The 12172-nt window shown below is 44.6% G+C and overlaps 1 protein-coding gene across 7 annotated transcripts in view; it reads right to left on the bottom strand.

Moving 5' to 3' along the window:
* Positions 1 to 7962, bottom strand: part of TVP23A (trans-golgi network vesicle protein 23 homolog A) — a 54393-nt gene extending 46431 nt beyond the window's left edge. For 2 of the 7 annotated variants that reach the window (XR_004312758.1, XR_004312757.1), the window contains exon 1: positions 7794 to 7955. The gene's annotated coding sequence lies outside the window, so the exon portion shown is untranslated. Of the gene's footprint in view, positions 1 to 7793 lie in introns of all 7 variants that reach the window. The other 5 variants (XM_032460812.1, XM_032460811.1, XM_032460805.1 and 2 more) reach the window with 3 other exon arrangements.
* Between the last annotated feature and the right edge of the window lie 4210 nt (positions 7963 to 12172).

The raw sequence follows: 12172 nt of genomic DNA, 5'->3' as shown, positions 1-12172 counted from the left end.
AGGAACTTACAAAACAGAAACAGACTCATAGACTTAGAAAACAAACTTATGGTTATCAAAGGGGAAAGAGGGGGAGGGATAAATCAGGAGTTTGGGATTAGCAGATACACATTACTATATATAAAATAGATAAACAACATGATCATACTATAGAGCACAGGGAGCTATATTCAATAGCTTGTAATAACCTATAATGGAAAATAATATGAAAAAGAATATATATATATAATATATATATATATATAACTGAATCACTATACTGTACACCTGAAACTAACGCAACATTGTAAATCAACTATACTTCAATTTAAAAAAAAGCCATCCTGGATTACCCAGGATGGGCCCTAAATCCAGTGACTGGTGTCCTTATAAGAAGAGGAGAGGACACAGAGAGAGAGAAGAAGGCCATGTGAAGACACAGACGCAGAGGAGAACACCACGTGGAGATGGAGGCAGAGACTGGAATGATGCATGTACAAGCTGAGGATCACCAAGGATCGACGTGGCCCCCGGAAGTTAGGAGAGAGGCGTGGGACCAGCTCTGCCAACATCTTGATCTCAGAGTTCCGGCCTCCAGAACTGTGAGAGAATCAATTCCTGTTGTTTTAAACCACCCAGTCGGTGGGAATTTGCTACGGGAGCCACAGGAGATGAATGCAGGGCCTCAGGAGCGCTGCACCCCACAGACCCCAATTCACTCAACACATCACTCAATGGAACACCTTCACTGGAAATTATGCAGGTGACCATACCCCCACCAGAACGAAAGCAGGTCCTAACTGTCCTCTTCCCCAAACCCCGTTATCTCCAGCCCCCAGGACAGCACCTAACACAGGACAGGCTGTCTAGACAGAACCGAGGAATGAATGAGCCACTGAACCCCAGTCCAGTGGTCCTTGTCCACTCCTCCTCAGCTCCCACCTGATCTAGAAGACAGATATCCATCCCCAGCTAAACTGGCCTCATTCTCTCCAGGCCCAGAGCTCTCAACCTGCGGCATGTTAGAATCCCCTGGAGATTTTTTTTTCCGCAAGACCCATGCCCAAGCCCACCCCTGAGGCTGTATAAATTGGTCTAAGTTGGGTCCCAGGCAGCAGCGTTTTTTGAAAGTTCCTCCAGGTGATGCCAATGGGCAGCCAGGCTTGGGAAGCACTGGTTTAGGTGGGAGGGATGGGGTCCAAACTAGAGTCAGAGTTCTTAGGGTGACCCACCAGCCCAGTTTGCCTAGCCTGGAGGGGTTGGGGGTCCAGGGATGCAGGACTTGCATGCTAAAGCCACGACCATCCCAGCCAACCAGAACGAGCTGGTCTAAGTGTTCCTCCAGCCTCGTGAATGATGTTCCTGCCAGGCAGCCACATACTACCCTGGCCACTTTTAGAGGAAGGAATCCCCACTGTCTAGAGGATAGGCTCATGCTTGCCCGTTCCAGCCACATGGACATCAGAAAAGAGGGGCAGGGCTGCAGCGTGGGTGTGGGGCGGGGCCCAGGGCTCAGGCACCGTGGGTGCTGATGACAGATAGGTAGTCCCCCGTTCCACCAGGGAGGCACGATTCTAACAGAAGGATTTTCCCATGTGGCTTGTGGGTACTGCAGACTCATTGTGAGAGGTTTTTTTTGGTCAGGCTGGGTTTGTTTCCTCCTCAGTGTCCCTTACTAGGGCCTGGCTCATAGTAGGTACTCAAGAAACAGAGGTTGCATGAATAAAGGTATGTAAGAAATTGATAATGGTGTCAGCTGGGAACAACCAGGCCTTTCCCCACTTCCTTCTGCCCCAGGAGCAGCCCTATGATGGAGGATAAACGTCCCAGCTCCCTCACCCTGAGGTGGGACTGAGCCTCGGTTACTCATTGCCTGTTTCAGCTTCCTTTCCTTCCCAGGATCCCTTCCCAAGTAAACTATTTCCACCCATATCCTCACCTCAGAATCCCTTTTTGGGGGGCCTACAGGTTGGGCCCCATTTTGCTTCTGTTTCCTGTGTTCAGGTTACCCGGCCCCAGTTTGTGACCCCAAGTCTTCCTGGGCCTGAGAAGCCAACAGACCAACCCATATTTGCCCAGTGTCTGGGGTCACCTGGTAGGCACCAGTGTAGCCCTGCAGGTGTGCCCAGCCAGTGTTCATTCATTCTGATGGTCTGGTAACCCTTCTAATGCTGATGCCCTACTGAATTATTATGCCAGCCCTATTGAGATGTTATTCCCATCTCATAAAATTCATCCAGTTAAAGTGTACAATTCAGTGGCCTTAGTATATGAACTGAGATGTCCAACCATCACCATGGGCCGCTTTAGGACTTTTCCACTCTGGTCCAAGATACCTTGTACCCCTAATTCACTACTCCCCAAAACCTTCATCCTCCCTGACCCTAGACATCCACTAACCTACTTCCTGTCTCTATGGATTTGTCTATTGGGACATTTCATGTAAATGGAATCGTACAATATGTGGTCCTTTGTGTGGACCACTTTGCATTCTTTCACTTAGCATGATGCCTTCAAGGTTCATCCACACGTCAGTGCTTTACTCCTTTTTAGGTCTGAATAATATTCCATTGTGTGGCGAGATCACATTTGATTTATCCATTTATCCCTGGATGGATATTTGGGTTGTTTCCACTTTCAGGCTATTACGAATAATGCTGCTATGAACACTCTTGTACAAATTTTCGTGTGGACAGATTTGTTTTCAATTCTCTTGGGTGTATATGTAGGAGTGGGAGTGCTGGGTCATGTGGTTTTTCTATATATCTTTTGAGGAACTGCCAGACTGTTCTCCAAAGCCTTACGAATTAAAAAAAAATTTTTTTTCTTGATGGAAGAACATAACGTACATACAGAAAAAGTGCAAAATCATAAGGGTACAACTTAGTGTGTTTTCACAAACAGAGCAGTCCCATGTTACCGGCACCCAGATCAAGGAGCCGGCTGCTTCGAACCCTCCAGTTCCCTCATGGTCCCCTCCTTCAAGGGAACCACTGTTTTGCCATCTAATAGCATAGTTTCCTGTTCCTTTCTGGATTTAAAATGTTCTCCATCCTGGGGAGGGTTGGTGGCCCATTGTTCCTAACATGCCCCCTTCCAGGGTGGGGACCTGTAGCAGTCCAGGCACTGAGGAATCCTTCCCCCACCCCCAGGTCAGAGTGGGGAGAGCCAGGCAAGCTTCAAGAAGGTAGCAGTTTGCCCCACCTCTCAGGAAACCCTTTTTCTGTTTTCTAACGCCAGAAGAAGGCAGGAAGTTCCGAGGAGGCTGGGTGACCTCAGGCTGGGAACACGCCAGGAGGTAAACCACACTCCCAAATCTGGAGGGAAGGAGGCTGTGAGTGGGGCCCACGGGCCTTCCTTCTGCAGCCCCCGTGCCTCCACTGCTGACCGCCCCGCTGGGAGTTTTAGGGGCTTTCCTGAACTTGCAGAACCAGGAGATGTTTCCTTAAGACATTTTCTTGATCTCAGTTTGGCCTCGAGCTCCGACACTCAGCCTGAAACCGAAAGCTGGGCTTGGTCTGGGCTGCTAGTTCTCTTGTCTGGGACTGGGGCACAGGCCAGACAGTAACTTCAGAGCTGTAACACGTGTGGCCTGAGGGCATGGGGGGAGTGGCTTCATTTGTCTGACATCAGTAGTCCCCCCGAGAGCCTGATGTCAGGGGTGAAACGACTGTTGTTAGACTGCAATGAGAGGACCCCAGAGGAAGCAGAGTGTGCCCTTCTGTTGCCCTCCAGATGGACCCTCCTGCCTTCAACATCCTCTCCACTTGCTCTCTGCGCAGGGCGCTGACCCACAAGGACCACATCAGCAGGCAGCCTTCAGAGCTCTCCAGCTTTCATTGGCCACCGGGGGACCCTGACAGGAAACTGGAGGATTGGGGAGACAGCTTGAGATAGTTATTCCCCTGGCTCCTCCATCAAAGGTCAACAAAGCCGGACACTCATTAAACTGACCAGGATGGGTTTATTTAGTGATGCTATTTCAATAGTGAAGAGTCCCCAGCGTGAATAGGACTCAACTTCCCCGAGATACAGAGAAGGCTGGAGACTTTTAAAGGCTGGGTCTCCTAAGGGAAAGGCACTGCATGCTGGGAAGGGGGTTTGTCCATGAGATTAGGTCGCCTGGATCTGTTAACTGACACCTGTCTGGAGGAGAAACAAACTTCTGCCACCTTTATGGTAGGAGGCAGTGATGCAGTGTGCACTGAGGTGCCCAAAAAGTTAGGTACTTATCCTCCCACAGGGACTAGGAGAGAGAGTGTTCTTGCCTGAATGTTTGCATTTCAAAGAGAAGACACCCAGTTCCTGAAGGAAATGGTTTGGGTAGTAGATTTACATTGCAAAGGGCATAGAAAGGATTTAGAAACAGCTCTCTAGCAAAAGATCCCAGTGACCCCCTTCAGGCCCCAGATCTTAGGGATGGTCTGCAATGCCCTCTTCAGCATCATCTGGGAGCTTGTTGGAAATGCAGAATCTTAGGCCCCACCCCAGACCCACTGAATTCAAATCTGCATTTAACAGAATCCCTGCGCAATCTGTGTGTGGCTAAATATTACTCTCAACACTCTCCATCAGTGGGTCTCACCTTGGCTACCCATGGAAGCCCAGGTCCCACCCCTGAGAGTGCGATGCAGCCTGGGTATCAGATGTTTTACAAAAACTCCCCAGTGGGATTCTAATGTGCCACCAGAAGTGTGAACCACTGGTCTAAGTCAATGTTCAACCTCGGCACTGCTGAAGTTCAAGGCCAGACAATCTTTGTTGTGGGGGTTTGTCCTGTACCCTGTAGGATGCTTGGCAGCATCCCTGGCCTTTATTCACTAGATGCCAGTATCACCGCTTCCCCCAGTTGTACTAACCAAAATGTCTACAGAAATGGCCAATATCCCCTGAGGGCAAAGCCATCCCTGATTGAAAACTACGCTTCTAAATTCTCTACTAAACGCCCTCCCAACACACCATCTGGTGGCTTTCCAGCTCGTTCCCTCCCTCCCTTCTCTCTTAGCTCTTCTTGGTTTCTCTGGGGTTTACTTTCTTCTAATTGGCCGGTTCTACAGCAGTGATTCCCCATTTGCATTCCCAAGACCAGCAGCATCAGCATCACGGAGAAACTTGTTAAAAATGCAGATGCTCAGGCCCCACTCGGACTTACTGATCCAGAATGTCTGGGATTAGGGACCAGGAATCTGGGTGGCAACAAGCCCTCCAGGGAATTCTGTGGCACCCTAATGCCCACCAACCCTGTGAAAGAGGTGTCCTCATCTCTGTTTCCACTTCGGGGAGGTGGGAGTGAAGGTGTCTAGGAGAACGAACTGCTCCAGGTCTCACGAATTTGAATCTAGCTCTATGTTTAGCACCCAGAGCTGCTGGAACAAATTCCCACAAAATGGGTGGGTAATAAAAAATTATTGTCTCATAGTTTTGAAGGTCGGAAGTCCAAAATCAAGGTGTCAGCAGGGCCTCACTCCCTCTGAAGGCTCTAGGAGAGAAGCTTTCCTTGCATCTTCTCATTTTTGATGTCTGTCTGCCAGAAATCCTTGGTGTCACTTGGCTTGTGGCAGCATAACTCCAGTCTCTGTCTCCACCTGTATTTGGCTTTCGCCTTTGTCTCTGTGTTTCAGATCTTCCTCGTCTTCCTCTGATAGGGCACTAATCATTAGATTTAGGGCTCACCCCACCTCTGGGCTGAGCTCACCTGCAGATCCTTCATTACATCAACAAAAATCCCATTTCCAAACAAGGTCACATTCACAGGTACCAGGGGTTAGAATTTGGACATACGTTGTTGGAGGACACAATTCAACCCACTACACTCTCCTCTCTCTATTTCTTCCCATCATTCTGTTTTCTATGTTGGACAATAGAGAGGTTGGGGCAGAACACCTGAGCAGGTACATAAGACTGGGGGGTCTCTTTACCCATTCTCCTTCTGGGAAGGTCTCTGTGAACAGGCTTTATCAGTACAGCGTATACTGGAATAGATTTTTTTTTTTTTTAAAGGATAGGGGAAGAAATGGAAGAGGAGATAAAAGAGGACAAGAGAAGTCAATGCATTTTTGGAGCATAAAAGCTAATAGAAGGTGATTCTACCTCCACAAAATGGAAATGGACTTGCCAACCAGATCAATCAGGCAAGAAAATAAATATGTATCCAGATTAGAAAGGAAGAAATAAAATTAGCTCTGTTCACAGATGATATGATCTGATATGAGGAAAACCCTGAAGATTTTGCACTAAAAAATATGTTAGAATTAATAAGTGAATTCAGATAAGTAGCAGGATATAAAACCAACACACAAAAATCAACTGCATTCCCGTATGCTAACAATGAATGACCCAAAAAGGAAATTAAGAACACAATGCCATCCAAAGGAATAAAATGCTTAGGAATTAATTTAAGCAAGGAGCTGAAAGACCTCTACAATCAAAACTTCAAAGCATTGCTGAAGGAAATCAGAGAAGACATCGATAAATAAAAAATGCATCCCATGTTCATGGACTGAGAGACTTAATATTGTTAAGATGTCAATATTACCCAAAGCAATCTACAGAGTCAATGCTATCCCTATCAAAAATCCCAATGGCCTTTCTCTGAGGAAATAGAAAAATCCATCCCAAAATTCATTGGGAATATCAAGGACCCAAAATTGTCAAAACAATCTTGAAAAAGAACAAAGCTGGAGGACCTACATTTCCTGATTTCAAAACTTCCTACAAAGGTACAGTCATCAAAAGTGTGGTACTGGCATAAAGGCAAATATATAGATCAGCAGAATAGACCAAAGCACCTAGAAATAAACCGTTTTATGGTCAAATGATTTTTGACAAGGGTTCCAAGACCATTCAATGGGGGAAAGACAGCCTTTTCAACAAATGGTGCTAGAAAAACTGAATATCCACATGCCAGAGAATGAACTTGGACCCTTACCTAACACCATAGGTAAGAATTAACTTACAATGCATCAGAGACCTAAATGTAAGACCTAAAACTACAAAACTCTTCAAAGAAGACATAGGGCAAACGCTTCACAACATTGGATTTGGCACTGATTTCTTGGATATGATACCAAAGGCACAGGCAACTACAAAAAAAAAAAAAAACAACACAAAAAATAGACAAATTGAATTTCAGGAAAGAAATTAAAACTGTGCATCAAAAGACACTAACAACAATTATAAATCAATAAAAAAAATGTTAAAAAAAAAAAAAGACACTAACAACAGAGTAAAAAGCAACCCACAGAATGGGAGAAAATATTTGTAAAGTATAGATCTGATAAAAGATTGATATCCAGATTATACAGAAAATTCTTAAAACTCAACAACAACAAAAAACAAACAAACAACCCAATCCAAGATGGGCAATGAACAGCTATTTCTCCAAAAATACATGTACCAACGGCCAATTAACACATGAAAAGGAGCTCAACATTAGTAACCATTAAGGGAATGAAGATCAAGGGTACAAGAAGATCGCCTTTCACCCATTACGATGGTACCTATTTAAAAAAAACAAAAACTGTTGCCGAGGATACAGGGAAATTGGAACCCTTGTGAATTGTTGGTGGCAATGTAAAATGGTACAGCCACTGTGGAAAACAGTATAGCAGTTCCTCAAAAAAGTTAAAAATAGAACTACCATATGATCCAGCAATTACACTTCTGGTTACATACCCAAAAGAACTGAAAGCAGGGTCTCAGAGAGAGATTTGTACATCCATGGTCATAGCAGTGTATTCACAATTGCGGAAACATGGACGCAACCTGCGTCCATTGATGGATGAGTAAATAATCAAAATGTGGTATATACTTACAGTGGAAGATCATTCAGCCGTAAAGAGGAAGGGAATTCTGACCTGTATGACAACATGGGTGAATCTTGAGGACATGATGCTAAGTGGAATAAGCCAGTCACAAAAAGACACATACTGTATGATTCCACTTACACAAAGTAACTTAGAATAGTCAATTTCATAGAGACAGGAAGTATGACAGCGGTTGCAGGAGGTGGGGTAAAGGGGAGAGTAGGGAGTTATTGCTTAATGGGTATAGAGTTTCAGTTTTACAGGGTGAAAAGAGCTCTGAGATGGATGGTGATGAAGGCAGCACAACATTGTGAGACTGTATTTAATACCACTGAACAGTATGATTAAAAATGATTAAGATGATAAAGTTTATCTGTATCTTACCACGATAAAAAAAAACTGGGAAAAAAAGGAGCTATCTTTTTTTTTTTTTAACTTCCTACAAGTAGCCTTTTAGTATATATAATTCAAATACTATCAAGAAAAAAGAGGCAATGTAAATGAGTAAAGCAGTGTCTGGCAATAGGGAATGGTGGGGACTGTGTCCAACTGAAAAGGACATTGCCTCTGTATTGGTTTGCTAGGGCTGCCATAATAAAGTACCATAAATGGGTGGCTTGAACAACAAGAATTGATTTTCTCACAATTCCAGGGTTAGAAGTCCGAGATCCAGGTGTCAGCAGGGTTGGTTTCTTCTGAGGGCACTCTCTCCTTGCCTTGTTGAAGGCTGTCTTCTCTCTGTGTCTGCACTCTGTACATGTCTGTGTACATGTCTAATCTCCTCTTCTTATGAGGACACCAGTCACATTGGCTTCAGGCTCACCCCAATCACCTCATCTTAACCTGATTACCTCTTTAAAGACCCTATCTCCAAATCTAGTCACATTCTGAGGTACTGGGGTTAGGACTTCAATATATGAATTTGGGGAGGGTGTTCAATTCAGTACATAACATTCTCCATGCGTATATTCCCTTTCACATTAAAAAAATTCATTTTACACGCCAATTATTTTTGCCTCCCGCCTATTTACAGGCTCTGCTGTAACATGTTTGTTGATTGAAGAACAGTGGGCATTAAATGAGGTTTCTTCCTAGATGAGGAGAAGCCGGACTTTGCTGGAATGAGGGTGATCTTTGTCTCCTGCACAGTTCAAATTTGGAGAAGCAGATTCATGCATTCATTTGGAAAGAAGAACTATGGCTTTTCCATCTTAGGAGGAAGTTCTGTGAAAAAAACAAAACAATACAAAACTTGCTTTTGAAATACTTTCTCCCCAGATATGTTGGATATTTAGAATTACCACCCCCCGTCCCCAGTGGGGACATGGAGGAACATGAACAAGCCTGGCTTAGGGACAAAGAATTTCCAGGGTTGAGTGAATCTAAGGCAGCAGCACATCCCCACCCACCTTTCTCCATGTCTCTGTAGTTGATCATCACATACGTTTATTGTGACCCACTCTGAAGGTGGCAGCTTCAAATAAACACCAATAGAGCACCTGCTGAATGCAGAACCTTTTGGTGGTAGGGGACAGAGGGGGAAAGAGAAGGTATGCGAGTTTGCAAGGGGCAAATGCTAGACTAGTTCTAATGATGTCTGGTCCGCTTTTTTGCTGTGAGGTCATGAGCAAGTGACTTTGCCTCCCTGAGCCTCAGTCTTCCTGTCCTCAAAATGAGGATGTGCCTTACCCTCCTTGCAGGGTGGCTGGGTGACTTAAGCGTGAAAACCTAGATGAGTGTGCTTTTGAAAGTCATGGAGGCCCAGGAAGCACGAGACAATGCCGTCACCGTTGGGTGAAATTCAAACTTTGAGAATGAGACACATGTCAGTGAGTGTCAAGTGAAGTATCAGAGACGGAATCCCTAAAAAGATGTGAAGTAGAGCAGAAAGGCAGAAACTTGCGTTTCAGCTCATTACTGTGAGCTACACAACTTGCTCCATCCCTGTGCTCCCTGCATTCCTCTTCTGTATAATAGAGACCAAAGTATCTACCTTTCAGGGCCATTTTGAGATCATAATAACCAATACTGATCTGTCCTGGACCCTTACTATGTGCTAGGCTCAGCTGTTTCGTTTACCATGTCTCATTTTAGCCTCATGGCAACTCCAAGAGGGAGGGACTTATTTCTATTTCTATCTCATGGATGAAGCTCAGAGAAGTCAATTAACTTGCCCAAGGTCACACAGCTTGGGAGAGGTCTACCAGGCTCCCCAATGTGTGCTCATTGATCTGTGAAAATGCTTATGAGAGGTCAAGCTTCAAACAAAGCTACAATGTTGTCAGTGATTGCACTGGGGTCAAGGAGCAGAGGTAAGGAGAATATGGAAGTAGTAAGCAGTAAGCGGGTTAATCTGAGAAGCCGTCCTGGAGGAAGCAGATGTGAAGTCAGGTCATGAAGTGGATTAGGGCTATTGACAAGTAGAGAAAAGGGTTAGGGAATTCCAGGTAGGTGGATTGACAGCGGCAAAGGCAGGGAGGGGGGAATTAGCAAGCTCTCTGCTTTGGTGGGGAAGCAGATTGTCTCTGTTTGGAGGGTCCTGGCGAGAGGGCCAAGGTGAGTTGAGGTGGGGTTAAAATGGTATGTGGGAAGAAATAATGAAAACAACCACAACTGCATTGGTATTCATTGAAGGCTTGCTGTCTGCTGGCTGGGTACTCTGCCAAGCACTTAGCTCTAAACTTCAGTTTTCTTATCCAAAAATAGGTTGAATAGTTGCCTATCTCACAGGGCTGTTATGAGGATTATATGAAAAAAATCAGTGTTGAACTCTTGTAAGCCCAGAAGCATATTCCACACTTGCAGCTTCCTAGTCCCCAACTTCTTGGGGGTGCTCCTAAACACAATGTACATTTCACTTATGCATGCATTCAACAATTCAACATTTACTGAGCACTTAGCAGGTGCCAGGCCCCAGGGATTCAACAGTGGACAAGACAGGAAACATCCCTTTCCCTGGGTAGCTCACATTCAGGTGGTAGACACATGCTGTGGAGAAAAATAAAGCAGAGTAGGAGGGTAGGGAAGGAGAGAGCCATGTGGATAACTCAGAGGAGAACATTCAAAGCAAAGAGAGCAGCAAGTGCAAAGGCCCTGAGGTGGATCACACCTGCCATAGTTGAGGTATTACAGGGAGGTCAACAGGGCTGGAACAGAGTGGGCAGGGGAGGTTGGGAGTGGTGAGGTCAGAGAGGTAGCAGGGGGTCAGAATGTCAGGCAGGGTCTTACAGGCACAATGAGGAGCTGGGCTTTTGATCTGAGTGAGACAGAAGCCATAAGAGCCATGGGTAAGCAGAGGAATGACCTACTCTCATGAGTGGAGAATACACTGAAAAGATTTGAAAAGAAAAATACATCCCAATGTTCATAGAAGCACTATTTACAATAGCCAAGACATGGAAGCAACCTAAATGTCCATTGACAGATGATGGATAAAGAAGTTGTGGTATATTTATACAATGGAATACTACTCAGTCATAAAAAAGAATGAAATAATGCCATTTACAGCAACATGGATGGACCTGGAGATCGTCATTCCTAGTGAAGTAAGCCAGAAAGAGAAAGAAAAATACCATATGATATCATTTATATATAGAATCTAAAAAAAAAGAGACACAAATGAACTTATTTACAAAACAGAAACAGACTCACAGACATAGAAAACAAATTTATGGTTACCAGTAGGGGAAGGGGGTGGAAAGGGATAAGTTGGGAGTTTGATATTTGCAGATACTACTATATGTAAAATAGATAAACAACAAGGTCCTGCTGTATAGCACATGGAACTATATTCAATATCTTGTAGTAACCAAATGAATATATGTATGTATGTGTATGACTGAAACATTACGCTATACACCAGAAATTGACACAACATTGTAAACTGACTATACTTCAATTTAAAAAAATAAATAAATAAATAAGGGGGAAAACATCCATCCCCATTCTTAAGAGGAATTTGTTAGGTAAATAATGATAATATCCATTCTGCACAATATTACAGAAATATCAAAAAGAAGAAAAGAGATGCGCATACATGGATAGAGAAAGATGTCCAAGATACATTAAATGAAACATTTGAAAACCTAGCTGCATAACAGTACGTGTCGTATGAACTAGAAAACCTTCCCAGATTGCCTCTAGGGAGAGGGACAAGCATAGCCAGCAGGATTTATTTTTCATCAGTTTAAGGAAAAGAAAGGAGGCAAAGACAGTGTAGGAACTGATCCTCCACTTTGCAGATGGACTTGTTCCCAGGAGACAAGTCGAACTTCCTAATCCCCTTTAAGAAGCCAGGGGCTGAGAAGTGCGGGGCGGGGTGGGGGAGGGGGGAGTTGATTCTTAGCCTCCGGGCACCTTCCAGGGGGCAAGGAAGGCGGCTTCACCCA

The sequence above is a fragment of the Camelus ferus genome, chromosome 18 (genome assembly GCF_009834535.1).
Source record: "Camelus ferus isolate YT-003-E chromosome 18, BCGSAC_Cfer_1.0, whole genome shotgun sequence".
In the NCBI taxonomy this organism is placed as follows: Eukaryota; Metazoa; Chordata; class Mammalia; order Artiodactyla; family Camelidae; genus Camelus; species Camelus ferus.
The sequence above is the reverse complement of the archived record's forward strand: the minus strand, read 5'-3'. Positions and strand labels throughout refer to the sequence as shown.